Source organism: Oryx dammah, unplaced genomic scaffold (assembly GCF_014754425.2).
Source record: "Oryx dammah isolate SB20612 unplaced genomic scaffold, SCBI_Odam_1.1 HiC_scaffold_9, whole genome shotgun sequence".
NCBI lineage: Eukaryota > Metazoa > Chordata > Mammalia > Artiodactyla > Bovidae > Oryx > Oryx dammah.
The window spans coordinates 17,737,853-17,752,186 of NW_024070193.1; the positions used below are offsets into that span (position 1 = coordinate 17,737,853).

At 48.8% G+C, this 14,334-nt stretch overlaps 1 protein-coding gene across 5 annotated transcripts in view; it reads right to left on the reverse strand.

The window, feature by feature from the left end:
- The window catches only part of FAM3D (FAM3 metabolism regulating signaling molecule D), an 80,075-nt gene that overhangs the window by 35,477 nt on the left and 30,264 nt on the right, over positions 1-14,334 (reverse strand). The gene's annotated exons all lie outside the window — the stretch shown is intronic.

Genomic DNA, 14,334 nt, shown 5'->3' on the forward strand with positions numbered 1-14,334 from the left:
GGCGATTCCTTGGCACGTTTTTCCCACTGCTTTTTCCTCCTGTCCTTCAGCTCTCTCCCGGGACTCAAGCTCGGCCAAAACTAATGAAACTCAGGCCCTGATGTCTCATTGCAAAAAATTCATTGAGAGACAAAGGGAGGGGGATTTGTTAGGATCCAGAGAGAAGCCACTCTTCAGGGTGTGAACCATTGCCAAGGGCAAGGGCTGGGGCCAGGGAAATAGGCCTGGCTAGGTTTTGTGAAGGGATGGAATTCACATGCTAATGAGTGGGAGGATCATCCCTACCACTGGGGAACCACCCACCTCTGGGTGTGTCTGTTGGCTTATAGATTGGGGATTAAGTACCTGAATTTGACTTTTCATCTTGGACTCGGTTTCAGTTGGTGTACATTATGCCCTTGTGCTATGTCATTCTTTCCAAGGTTGTGCTCTGCCCCCTTCCCTCCTGTTTCATGGTCTCTGCCTGAGCCCCATCCAGACCCACAAGGTTGCCTCTACAATCTTCTGGAGAGACAACCAGAAAATAGCTGGCCTTGGGAGGGAAATACTCTATAATATCCAACCCCCTAATCCTGCCCAGTACTGGTTACACTGGAGACCTTGGGGATGCCCAAACTCCAGTCCGGGGGTCCCAGGAGGTCATCACGCCTTGACCTGCCTAGGGATCTGGTCCTCGAAAGGTTGTCATGCCTCAACCTGCTCGAGGATCCACTAGTCCCAGGGGTCCCAGGAGGTCGTCACGCCTCGACCTGCCCAGGGACCCAATTCTCGGGAGGCTGTCACGCCTCAACCTGCCCGGGGATTCGATCTCTAGGAGGCTGTCACGCCTCAGCCTGCCTGGAGATCTGCACCCTCACCCGGGGACGCCTGGTTCTCAGGTTGCAACAGTACTAGGTAGGATGAGCCTACATCATGTCTCTTCCCGTCCATGGTGGGCAAACTAGCAATGAGTTACAAACACCTTAATTCTACCCAGCACTGGTCACACTGGAGATCTTGGGAATGCCCAACTCCAGTCTGGGGGTCCCAGGAGGTCATCATGCCTTGACCTGCCTAGGGATCTGGTCCTCGAAAGGTTGTCACGCCTCAACCTGCTCGAGGATCCACTAGTCCCAGGGGTCCCAGGAGGTCGTCACGCCTCGACCTGCCCAGGGACCCAATTCTCGGGAGGCCGTCACGCCTCAACCTGCCCGGGGATTCGATCTCTAGGAGGCTGTCACGCCTCAGCCTGCCTCGGGATCTGCACCCTCACCCGGGGATGCCTGGCTCTCAGGTTGCAACAGTTCTGGGTAGGATAAGCTTCAGAAAGACTTACCCCTAAGGAAGTCTACCTATGGAAACAAAAGGAAGCCTATTACTTGTGGGACTGTGCCCGGGTCTCAGCAATAACTCAGGAGCACAATGAGAACCCCATCACCTTTCTGGAAAGGCTAAAAGAGGCACTCCAAAAGTTTACCAATCTGGACTTAGACTCTTATGAGGGACAGGTGATTTTAAAGGACAAATTCCTGTCCCAATGTGCATCAGATATCAGAATTAAGTTACAACAGCTACAACAGCAGGACCCCACTGCCTCTTTAGATGAGATAGTCCAGACAGCCACCAATACCTTTTATAACAGAGAACAGGAGAAGGAGGCTAAGGCCCAGGAGAAGGACAGAAAGAAAGAGACAAGGCATGCCCAGATGCTGGCCGCCCTCCAGAGAAGCCCCATGGCAAACCCCGAGTCCTTGAAGGACAAGGCAAGAGACAAATGCCTGATTTGTAGACAGGCGGGGCATTGGGCCAAAGAGCGTCCAAGTCTCCTAGAACGGCTTGCCACAAATGCCATCAACTGGGACGATGGGCGGCACTCTGCCCTCGGGACCCAAGAGCCTCAAGGTCAAGCGCCAAGCCTATCCTCATGATGGTTCAAGAGGACTGAAGCGGCCCACTCCAGCCAGCCCACCTGTCACAGATAACCATCATGGGGCTGGAGCCAAGGGTGCAACTGGATGTGGCAGGTAGGTCAGAAAATTTCTTGGTTGACACAGGGGCTACCTACTCTGTCTTGATCTCCTACTCCGGAGCCTTCTCCTCTCAAACCTGTACCATTTTGGGTGCTACAGGAAAAGTAACTACTAAAAGATTCACCCGAGCACTTCTTTGTTGCTGGGATGGACAAATATTTTCCCACCAGTTTCTGGTGGTCCCTGAGTGTCCTACTCCCTTATTGGGAAGAGATATACTCACTAAACTGGGAACCACCCTTGTGATGGGAAGTTTTTCAGCCCCTAGAGCTCTACAGCTCCTGGTTACTACTGAGCAACCCATTACACCTTCAATAGAGAGGGACCAAAAACCATGGGAAGACAAAATTAACCCCCAGATGAGGGACCAGGGGATTCCTGGACGAGCCTACCAAGCCGAACCGGTCATCATTGTCCTCCGAGATCCCACTCGGTTTCCTAACCGGAAACAATACCCTCTCAAAAGAGAGGCTCGGGAGGGACTACAGCCTTTAATAAATAAATTCCCTGCTTGTGGGCTATTGGTCCCCACCAGTTCACCATGTAACACCCCAATCCTCTCAGTAAAGAAAAAAGATGGAACGCGGCGAATGGTTCAAGATCTCCGGATCATAAAAGAAGCTGTAGTCCCCCTCCATCCCACAGCACCCAATCACTATGTAATCTTGGGAGAAATCCCACCCAGTACCAAGTGGTTTACAGTCTTGGATCTCAAAGATGCATTTTTTTTTTTGCATACCACTGGCTAAAGAATCCCAATATCTTTTTGCCTTTGAGTGGGAGGCCCCAAGAGAAAAACGCCAACAGATGACTTGGACAGTATTTCCTCAGGGGTTCAGAGATAGCCCCCACCTGTTTGGACAGGCCCTTAGCAGGCATCTCCTAGATCTGGACCTGGGACCTAATGGAAAAATATTACAATACGTAGATGACCTACTAATCTGCTCTCCAGATGAGAAAAGTGCCCAACAACATGCAATTCAGGTTCTAAACTTCTTGGCAGAAAGGGGATATAAAGTCTCCCGTGCTAAGGCACAGATGGTCGAGACAAAGGTCACTTACCTGGGAGTTCAGATTACACACGGGTCCAGGAGCCTGTCCTCTGATCGGGTACAAAGAATCCTCCAGTTGCCCTCCCCCACGACTCGAAAACAATTGTGAGCTTTCCTGGGACTAACTGGATATTGTAGAATCTAGATACCCAACTATGGTCTAACTGCCCAGCCCTTATATGAAAGCTTAAAGGGACGAGATGATTCAATCCCACTGATGTGGGGAACTCCTCAAAAGAAGGCAGAGGCTACACTAAACCAGGCCTTAACACAGGCACCTGCCTTGGGTTGCCAGACCCAGAAAAAGCATTCCAACTTTATGTCCATGAAAGAGAGGGAATAGCCTTGGGAGTGTTAACTCAAAGGTTGGGGTCTGAGCCCCAGCCTGTAGCTTACTTATCCAAAAAGCTCGATCCAACTACCCGAGGCTGGCCCCCCTGCCTTCGAAATCTTGCAGCTATTGCAATCATGATAGAAGATGCTTTAAAACTCTCCTTTGGGGGCAAACTAACTATTTTTACCAGCCACCAAGTAAAACAACTCCTAAATGGGAGAGGCCATTTATGGATGTCTGATCAAAGACTCCTCAGATATCAAGTAATGCTGATGGAAAACCCAGGGCTCACTATATCCCCTTGTGAGGTTCTTAACCCAGCCACCCTCCTGCCTACCCCCGAGGGCTCTCTCCCCTTTCACTCTTGTCTAGAAACCTTGGACCACTGGGCAAAACCCCGAGAGGGATTGTCAGAAGATCCTCTGACCAACCCTGAGGAAATCTGGTGCCCTGATGGAAGCAGCTTTGTCTTGGATGGAAGAAGAAGAGCCGGGTATGCCGTAGTCTCCAATTTTGAGACCATAGAGGCTAAGCCTCTGCCACCAGGTACTTCAGCCCAATTAGCGGAGCTCATAGCCCTGGCTCGCGCTTTAGAGCTGGGAAAAGGAAAAAGAATAGCCATTTACACTGATCCCAAGTATGCCTTTCTGGTGCTACATGCACATGCGGCTATTTGGAAAGAAAGGGGCCACTTGACCACCCAAGGGTCCCCAATCAAATATGGTGATCAAATCCTTAGAGACTTGGAGGCAGTCCATCTGCCCGCTGAGGTTTCAGTCTCCCACTGTAAAGGACACCAAAAAGGGGACACAGAAGTGGCACGAGGGAACCAAGCAGCTGATCAGGCAGCTAGGAGAGCAGCATTACAGAACCATGACCTAAAAGGGGTTGCCACCTTAGTTCCACAGACTAATTTGCCAGAACGTCCTTCCTATACTGAAGGTGAGACTCTTAAAGCTAAGAGCGAGGGCTTTCAAGAAGATCATATGGGTGGCTCCAAAAGGAGGGACTCCTTTTTCTGCCTGGGAACCTCCAATGGAAGTTGGTTAACTCCTTACATGCCACTACTCATTTAGGAGAAAAGGCCCTCCAAAGATTACTAGAAAGGTCCTTCAGAGGAACAGGCTTCCAAACAACTATAAGACAGGTGGTCTCCTCTTGTCCCACTTGCCAATTAAACAACCCCCAAGGAGCTCGAAGACCCCAGCTGGCCCAGCCCATCCAACGACGTGGGGCCTACCCAGGAGAGGACTGGCCGATGGACTTCACCCAGATGCCAGTTTCTCAAGGGTATAAATACATATTAGTCATGATAGATACATTCACAGGATGGATTGAAGGCTTTCCCACCCAGACTGAGAAGGCTGAGGAGGTGGTAAAAAAACTGCTTCATGAAATCATTCCAAGATTTGGTCTGCCCAGGTCATTACAAAGTGACAATGGGACATTATTTACTCCCAAGATCACCCAAGGAGTCTCAAAAGCATTGGGCATTACTTATTATCTCCATTGTGCCTGGAGGCCTCAATCTTCAGGAAAAGTAGAAAGAGCCAATCAATTCTTAAAATCAGCTATAAAAAAGATAACCCAGGAGACCTCCCTGGGGTGGAAGGAGGCTTTACTGATAGCTCTCCTCTGCACCCGCATTGCCCCTAAGGAACAGCTTGGTCTTAGTCCTTATGAGATGCTATATGGGAGACCTTTTGTTTATGTCAATGACCTCTTCCTAGATCCAGAGGTTCAGACCCTCCAGTCTTATACCATGGCCATTGGGCAATTCCAACAGGATATACGCTTGTGGGGTATGAACCAGGACCCAAAAGATTCTAAAGAGTCACCACTGTATGCTCCAGGGACTCAAGTCCTAATTAAAGTCTGGAAAGATGGGTCCCCAAAAGCTCAACTCCAGCCCACATGGAAGGGCCCCTACCCTGTAATACTTTCTACCCCCACAGCAGTCAAGGTACCAGGACATGACTCCTGGATTCACTACTCACGAGTCAAGCCATGGAAGAAGACAGAAGAGGACACTCAATACACCTGTGAGCCCCTGGGAGATCTCAGATACCTATTCAGGACTACCAATGAGTGCCATTCTAATGAACACCCCCAAAATCTACTTTCTGAGGTTAAGATTTCTCAGGATAGCTCTAAATAGCCAACACAGCTTGACAGAGATTTACTCCAAAACAGACAGGAGATAGATCTTCTGATCCCTGAACAAGGAGGGACTTGAGCCATCCTGGCGATGTGAATTTAAAATTGACTAATGCCCGTACTGGTCCTTGTTATGCTATATTGATGGTGCTTATGATTATTCCATGAACTGTCAATTGTCTAACCCGTTTTGTCTCTGCCCAGATCAACAAGCTACAACCTGCAGTGCCAGTTCAACAAAGATATAAAACTACAGCTGACCACGAAAAATATCACACCCTTAGATGGACACCACTATAAGGACTCAGGCTTGAGACTAGCAAGAGGGGGAGGCCCAATACCCCTCGCCACCCCAGTTCAGCAGGAAGTAGCCAGAAAGACCTCGACGCCCCTATTCCCAAAGAATTGGGCCTCCCATCTCTTGAGGGGGGAATGTTAGGTAGTTAGAATAGGGAAATGGAGTCCAAAATGGCAGTGGCTAAAAAAACAAGGAAGGTCAAAGGAGGGCCCGAAGACCAGAGTGAAGACTTCAGGTAGAAGGAAGAGCACTCCTGGCTAAGCCCAATTAGCATAGGGCAGGCCCGGGTGGAGGCAAAAACATATAAAAGGAGGAGCCAAAGCACGCGCTCTCTCTCCTGCGTGCGTGTGCTCTCTCTCTCTCTCTTTCTGTCCTGCGTGCGTGTGCGCGCGCTCTCTCTCTCTGTTCCTCTCCTGCATGCATGCGCTCTCTCTCTCTCCCCCTCTCCCACGTGCTCCTCCACTCTCTTCTCTTCAAGTCTTTGGGTTGGCATGCCCTCACGCTTCAAGGATGGATTCTCCTGCTATCTTCTAAATAAAATAGAGCTGTAACACTGAAAAAAAAAAAAAAAAAAAAAAGAACTGGACATGGAACGACAGACTGGTTCCAAATCGGGAAAGGAGTACGTCAAGACTGTATATTGTCACCCTGCTTATTTAACTTATATGCAGAGTACATCATAAGAAATTCTGGGCTGGATGAAGCACAGCTGGAATCAAGATTGCTGGGAGAAATATCAATAACCTCAGATATGCAGATGACACCACCCTTAAGACAGAAAGAGAAGAAGAACTAAAGAGCCTCTTGATGAAAGCGAAAGAGGAGAGTGAAAAACTTGGCTTAAAACTCAACATTCAGAAAACAAAGATCATGGCATCTGGTCCCATCACTTCGTGGGAAATAGATGGGGAAACAGTGGAAACAGTGTCAGACTTTATTTTGGGGGGCTCCAAAGTCACTGGAGATGGTGACTGCAGCCATGAAATTAAAAGACGCTTACTCCTTGGAAGGAAAGTGGACCAACCTAGACAGCTTATTAAAAAGCAGAGACATTACTTTACCAACAAAGGTCCATCTAGTAGTCAAAGCTATGGTTTTTCCAGTAGTCATGTATGGATGTGAGAGTTGGCAGTAGAGTGGCCCATTTCTGAGGTCAGGACCCCTGAGTTTGTATGCCAGCTCCATACTGTGTGAGCTCAGATAAATTGCTTAACTCCTCTGAGCCTGTTTCCTCATCTGTAAAATTGGAAAGAAGGCTAATAGACCCTAATTCATAGGATTGTGAAGATGAAACAGAACAGGACATAAAGCATATGAAGATTAGTTTTTGTTTTAGAAGAAATATTGTTTTCTTACATCTTCCAAACTGCCTGGTTGACCTTGCCTATCCACCTTTAGACTCTTGGGGAAACAATGAAAACAGTGACAGACTTTATTTTTGGGGGGGCTTCAAAATCACTGCAGATGGAGACTACAGCCATGAAATTAAAAGACGCTTGCTCCTTGGAAGAAAAGTTATGACCAAACTAGACAGCATATTAAAAAGCAGAGACATTACTTTGCCAACAATGGTCCATCTAGTCAAACCTATGGTTTTTCCAGTAGTCATGTATGGATGTAAGAGTTGGTCTATAACGAAAGTTGAGCACCAAAGTATTGATGCTTTTGAACTGTGGCATTGGAGAAGACTCTTGAGAGTCCCTTGGACTGCAAGGAGATCCAACCAGTTCATCCTAAAGGAACTCAGTTCTGAATATTTATTGGAAGGACTGATGTTGAAGCTGAAACTCCAATACTTTGGCCACCTGATGCGAAGAACTGACTCATTTGCAAAGACCCTAATGCTGGGAAAGATTGAAGGCGGGAGGAGAAGGGGATGACAGAGTATGAATGGCTGGATGGCATCACCGACTCAATGGACATGAGTTTGGGTAAACTCCAGGAGTTGGTGACGGACAGGGAGGCCTGGCGTGCTGCAGTCCATGGGGTCGCAAAGAGTTGGACACGACTGAGCGACTGAACTGAACTGAACTGTAGCCTATTATGAGTGCAGTGGCATCATGTGTAAAGAAATAGTGCAGATGTCCTAATTAAAAATAGTCTTTGGTAAAAAATGCTAACTATCATCTGAAATCCTTTCGTAATAGCAACATCAAAGATCACTGATCACAGATCTCCACAATAAATATGGTAATAGTACAGGTGTTTGAAATATCACAAGAATTAATGAGACATGACACATGAAGGGAACAAGCGCTGTTTGAAAACTGGCACTGAGAGTTGTGCTTGACGCAGGATTGCCGCAAACCTTCAGTCTGTAAAAAATGCAATATCTGCAAAGTGCAATAAAGCAAAGCATAATAAAATGAAGCATTATACTGCTTAAATTCCAGACCCTCAGTTTCTACAAAGCAGGACAATCCCATTCAGATACAGCTGGCAGAAGAAATGGCCAACACATGGCATGCAAGCTTCTCTTGGCTGTCCTGTGCCCATAGTAGACATCAACAATCAATCACAGTCTTCACCTCAGTACCTTTTCAACCTAGCACTCTAGGCAGAAGCAATCTACTCCTACTCTTATCTTACAGGTATCCTGGAGCAGAAAATAGCAGACACTTGGCATTGTAGGACATACTCCTCGTGTTCTTTCACAAGATCCTGTGACACCGCATCTGAGGGTTTCTCTTGGGCTACCTTAGGGCAGGGTGAGAAAGTCAGGGAGTCCATGACCCCGAAACAGTCCTCAGGTAGTAGGGTTGAGACTGTGAGGGTAATATCCTAGCTTTCTCATGCCTAGACAGGTGGCTGAATTATGTCCTCTGAAAATTCATAAGAAGTACTAACTGCTTGCAGTACCTCAGAATATGGCCTTATTTGGAAATGGGTTGCTGGTCAGTAGGGTGGGCCCCAAGCTATCATGACTGGCATCCTTCTACAAAGGGGATGTCACACACACACACACAGAGGGTGTCACAGGAAGACAGGAGCCACCCTGCCACAGACCACAGAACTACCAGAAGTTAGTAGGAGGCTCCCTCCTTCCCCTTAGCACCTTCTGAGGGAGCACGGCCTGCTGACACCTTGACTCCAGGCTTCCGGCCCAGGACGGGAGACCACGCATTCCTGTGGTGTAAGCTGCTCAGCCTGTGTAGTTGGTTATACAGCCTGCCCGAGTGGACTGGTACAGCGGGTCGGCCCTGAGGTGTGCCCACTCTGTCGCTCAGACCCTGCTGGGACACCGGGGCTCGGTCACCCACAGCATCCTGTTGCATACAACAACACCCTCTTATGCCCCCTGCCCCCAGTACCGCCTGGTGTCACGTTCCATATAAGCTACATTCCCTAGGGTCTGCCTCGGAGGAAACTGACTCAAAACAGCATGAAACTGACCTGCCTTCCCTCCCCTTGGGTTTTCCAGTCCTGGGCTCCCCGACTTCCCACAGCACCACCCTTCTCCCCACTCCTGACCAAGTGGTCACTCCAAGAACTCGCCTGGCCTGTGGGTGGCATGGGGAGGGTCTCTGCTTCTCCTTCTGGCCTGCTAGGCCTCCCCGCCTGCCTGGAAAACCCCCTCACCTTCACGTGACCACTGCCTGGGGATGACACCCTGTGTGATCCCAGCCCCAGGAGAGGGAGCCCCCATCCAGCCACCACCTCCTCTTCCCAGGAGACATGACATTTCTTTTTCATAACCCCAGTCCCCAGGGATTCTCCTCCTGGCACCTCTATTAGGAGACATTGACCAGACTGTTTTCTGGGTGATCTTTTGAGCAAGACTTGTTTGAGCTAATAATAAAAATAATACCTTATAAATAAAATAATACAAATAGCTATCACTTATTGAGTGCTTAGAAGAAGGCAATGGCACCCCACTCCAGTCCTCTTGCATGGAAAATCCCATGGATGGAGGAGCCTGGAAGGCTGCAGTCCATGGGGTCACTGAGAGTCGGACATGACTGAGCGACTTCACTTTCACTTTTCACTTTCATGCATTGGAGAAGGAACTGGCAACCTACTCCAGTGTTCTTGCCTGGAGAATCCCAGGACTGGGGGAGCCTGGTAGGCTGCCATCTATGGGGTTGCACAGAGTTGGACACGACTGAAGTGACTTAGCAGCAGCAGCAGCAGCAGCTTTGAGTGCTTAGCATGCACGTGGAATCAGGGGGAGAATTTTCCACACCTATCTTACCAAATCCCCATAGCAACCCTAGGAGTTGGATACACTACTGTCTCCACCTCTTACAGGAGGAAGTTAAGGCTTGAGGAGGGTGAGGGACATGCTCATGGTCTCCAACTGTGGCTGCAGAGCTGAGATTCACACCCTTGGCAGCAAATAGCAGAGGGTGAAAATGCCAGACATGGCAACCCAAGACTGACCTACACTCACTGCGTCCCAACAAGGAAAGGCAATGGGTGAGAGGGAGTTTGCATGTGTAGGAATAAGCCCTGATGCGTGAAAAAGTAGGTGTCCGAATTCAAACGATGAGCATTCTCTGGGATAGATCACATCTGGGGTCACAAATCAAGCCTTGAGAAAGTTAAGAAAACTGCAATCATATCAAGCATCTTTTCCTACCACAAAGGATGGTTCTACATACTAAGTACAGTAAGTCAAACAGAGAAAGAAAAACATCATATGATATCATTCAGATGTGGACTCTAATTAAAAAAAAGAAGAAACTAGCAAACTTATGGCTACCAAAGGGAAAACACTGCCAGGGAGGGGGCAGGTAGATAAATCAGGAGCTTGGAATGAACATACACATACTACTGTATATAAGATAGTAACCAACAAGGACCCACTATATAGCACAGGGAAAAGTGAAAGTGAAGTCGCTCAGTCATGTCCGACTGTTTGCAACCCCATGGTCTGTAGCTCACCAGCCTCCTCCGTCCATGGGATTCTCCAGGCAAGAGTACTGGAGTGGGTTGCCATTTCCTTCTCCAGGGGATCTTCCTGATCCAGGGATCGAACCCAGGTCTCCCGCATTGCAGGCAGATGCTTTAACCTCTGAGCCACCAGGGAAGAGTTTAGCACAGGGAACTCTACTCAATATTCTGTGATAACCTATGTGAGAAAAGAGTCTACAAAAGAATGAACACATGTATACATGTAACTGAATCATGCTGCTGTGCACCCGAAATTAAGGCAACATGGTAAATCATGGTAATCCAGTAAAATTAAAATTTAAAGAGTTTTCTTCTAAAAATAAAAAAGACTAAGGTAGAGAGCCATGAAGAGAATGCAAAAGGGGCAGAGACATGGAGACTGAAAGTGACAGAGACATGTGAGCTCACTGGGGTTCATGCACACAAACGCCCTCCCCCCCATCAGTCAGGGTGTGGCTGAGTCCCTCCTGGAAGGAGGGTGATGTATGTGACTCCACCCAGACCCGGGCCCCCCTACCCTGGGTTTCCAGTTGCCCCTCAAGGCTGTTGTGAACGCTGGACTGTGGTGGCTCAGGCCTGCGTGAAGTCATCACAGTAACCAGAGGCAGCCTCTCATTCTCTAAATGGTCCTTCTTGTAAACTCCTGGTATTTATAGGCAATTATTGATCATGTCACCAATACAGAGGGAGATAAACAGCCAATAAATCCATAGGCAATAAGGCTGGTGGCTGGAACAATTTGTTCCAGTGACATTTATTTCAGAGGGAAATAAACCCATTACTTCCATTATGCCCTGTTTTCATGTTATTTATTGGTTTTAACAGTCTTCTCCAGCTCTGGCCAATGGTAGGATTGCTGGGCCATGCAGGGCCATACAGCTGGAGGTGCAAGAAGATGTGAGGAGATGCAGACGGGTATGTCTGCCACTGTGTGAGGAGATGCTGCGGAGAATGAAGCCGCGTGGAAGAAAGGATCCCGAGACAGAGCCAGAGCCCTGGGGATGTCATCTGACCCCTGGAGCAAGCCTTGCTTGAAGTCAGAGTTAGGTCTGGACTTTGCCATTACGTGAGCCAGTATAGGTCCTTTGTTGGGGTGGTTTGAATTAGCTTTTGTCACTTGTACCTGTAAGAGCATTACCTGACACAAAGATTTTCCCATTTCAAATGACAGCCACATTTATGAGCAAGACTCAAATTCCCATCTGACCCCATCCCTCCTGAGGTTGAATGCCTCAGCCCCCGCAGAGGCCTAACAATTCAGGCCAACACTTGGCTTTTCCTCTGTGTTCTCCTGATGGCTTTCCTACCAGAAGCCAGATTATTCCTGACATTTTCACAGAATGTTCCTCTAACACACAACCCACCGCGTGTGCAGAATGACCCGAGTCCCTGGCGCTGCGCCTGCTCGCGCCTCTCTCTCACCCTCCTGTTGACTCCGGCCCCCACCCCCGGGCCTCTGGTCCTGCAGTTTCTCCGCCAGGGCTGCCCTCGCCTCTCCTGGGGGCCCTGTGCTTTGTGGAGCGCTGCCTCCTTTGTGGGGCATCCCTGCTGTGGCCTGCGTGGCTCTGTCCTCAGGGTGTGTGTGTGAGGACGGACGTGGGCACAGGGCAGCAGAGTGTGGACCCTGGAGCTGGATGGCCCAGGCGGAGAGCCTCTCTCTACCGTTCAAGCCCTGCCACCTTGGCCAGGTCACCTCACCTTATTCCTCAGCGCTGCATCTGTAAAATGGAGATGAGACCTACCATGAAATGCTATTATATTGAAATGAGGTAATAATCCATCTAAAGCCCTTTGCACCATTCCAGGCACACAATGAACTCTCGATACGAATTGCCTAGGATGATCACTATTGCTAATATTGATCACGTAGAACCTGTACACATCTCTCTCGTACTGTTCCCCTTCCCCTTAGCCTCAGTCATCCATCTACTGTTTAATCTGATAGACTATGAGCTCCTGAGATAACGTCTAATTATTTCTAAATGCCTAGAACCGCACAGAGCATCTGGCATGAGGCAGTGCTCAGCTCTGACACAGTTCCATCCTGTATTCTGCAGCTACTAGGGGCAGGCATCCCGCCAGGCTCCTCTGTCCATGGAATTCTCCAGGCAGGAATACTGGAGTGGGTAGCCACTCCCTTCTCCAGGGAATCTTCCTGAACCAGGAATCGACTCTGGGTCTCCTGCATTGCAGGCGGACTCTTCACCATCTGAGCCTCCAGGGAAGCCCTGATAGCCACTTTATGTAGTCTTTTTCAGAGGTTGTACCAGTCAAACTGCCAAGGAAGTTATGAGCGTCCTCATTTTTCCGAGATAAGGAGGCTCAGACAGCTGAGGCTCCTCTGAGAAGGAGCAGCTGCCCAGCCCAAGGACGTGCTCGTCATTCACGGCTTCAAGTGACCCCCACCCTGGGAAAGGCCCGTTGGCTCTGCAGACTTTCCAATTCCTACTGGAACGGAGGAGCTGTGCCTGTGTGTACACATGGAGTGAAGCTCAGGAAGAGATATGCAAACAGTGACCAAAAACGGCAAAGCCAGTGGCAGCTGCTTCTTCTGGGTGAGACTGGCACGTCTGATATCGGCTGGCCTGGCATGACTTCAGGCGGGCAGGGGCCAGCCTGTATGGGGGCTGGCAGATGCACTGAGGCAGAAAGATGGACAGACTGGAGCAAACACTGGGAAAACACTCCTCACAGCTGTGCTCAGCCTGGGTGTGACCACCTCACTGACCTTACCCCTCCCCACCAGCTCCTGCCCTCTCCTTTACCCACTCTACCCTCCTTCTCTTAGATCCCACAGGGTGCCAAGCACTCCCCTCCCCTCCACTCCTACCCTGAAAGTGCTGGTTTGCACATTTCATCTCAGAGAGGTCTGCTCTGACTTTTGAGCTATCTCCTGCATGGCACATGTCAAACCTGTATTGCAACGATTATCCATGCAAGTTCTCTCTGACTTTCTGGCTAGAACCATATGCCTTTTGCTCCCATGTCTGGTTAGTCATTACGTCCTTGTTCCTGACATGCAGAAGGTGCTCAATTAATGCCTGTTGAGGGACGCATCTGGATGGATACTCCTGCACCATCTCTCTTCCAGCCATGGACTCAGGATGCACCAATGAGGCTGCAGAGTGGGGGTGGGGAGCACAAATTTTGTAGCCACACTGCCCTAGAGAGCAGTTTAATCTCTCAGTGCCTTGGTTCCTCATCTGAAAAGTGGGAGTAGTACTGATGCTTTCCTCAGAGAGGTGATACGAAGAGTAAAAGTGTTGTTACCTAGACAGTACTTAGCACAGAGCCTGGCTAAGTACATAGTAGGTGCTTATTTTATGCTTTAGTGATTATCATTATTATTATTATCTCTAGACAATGAGAACTACAGGGGAAAACGGGAGATCCAGAAACTATCACTCTCATTTTACAGATGAGAAAATTGAGGCTTAGTGAAAGGAAGGGACTAGGTTGACATTACACAGCTAGAAAATCTCTCAAGACCATATATTTTGTTGCATCTTTTCAAGTAATTATCTTCAGAGGAAATGAAAGGTGGGGCAAAGAACAATACTCCTTCCTTCTTCACTCATTCTTCAAGTATCT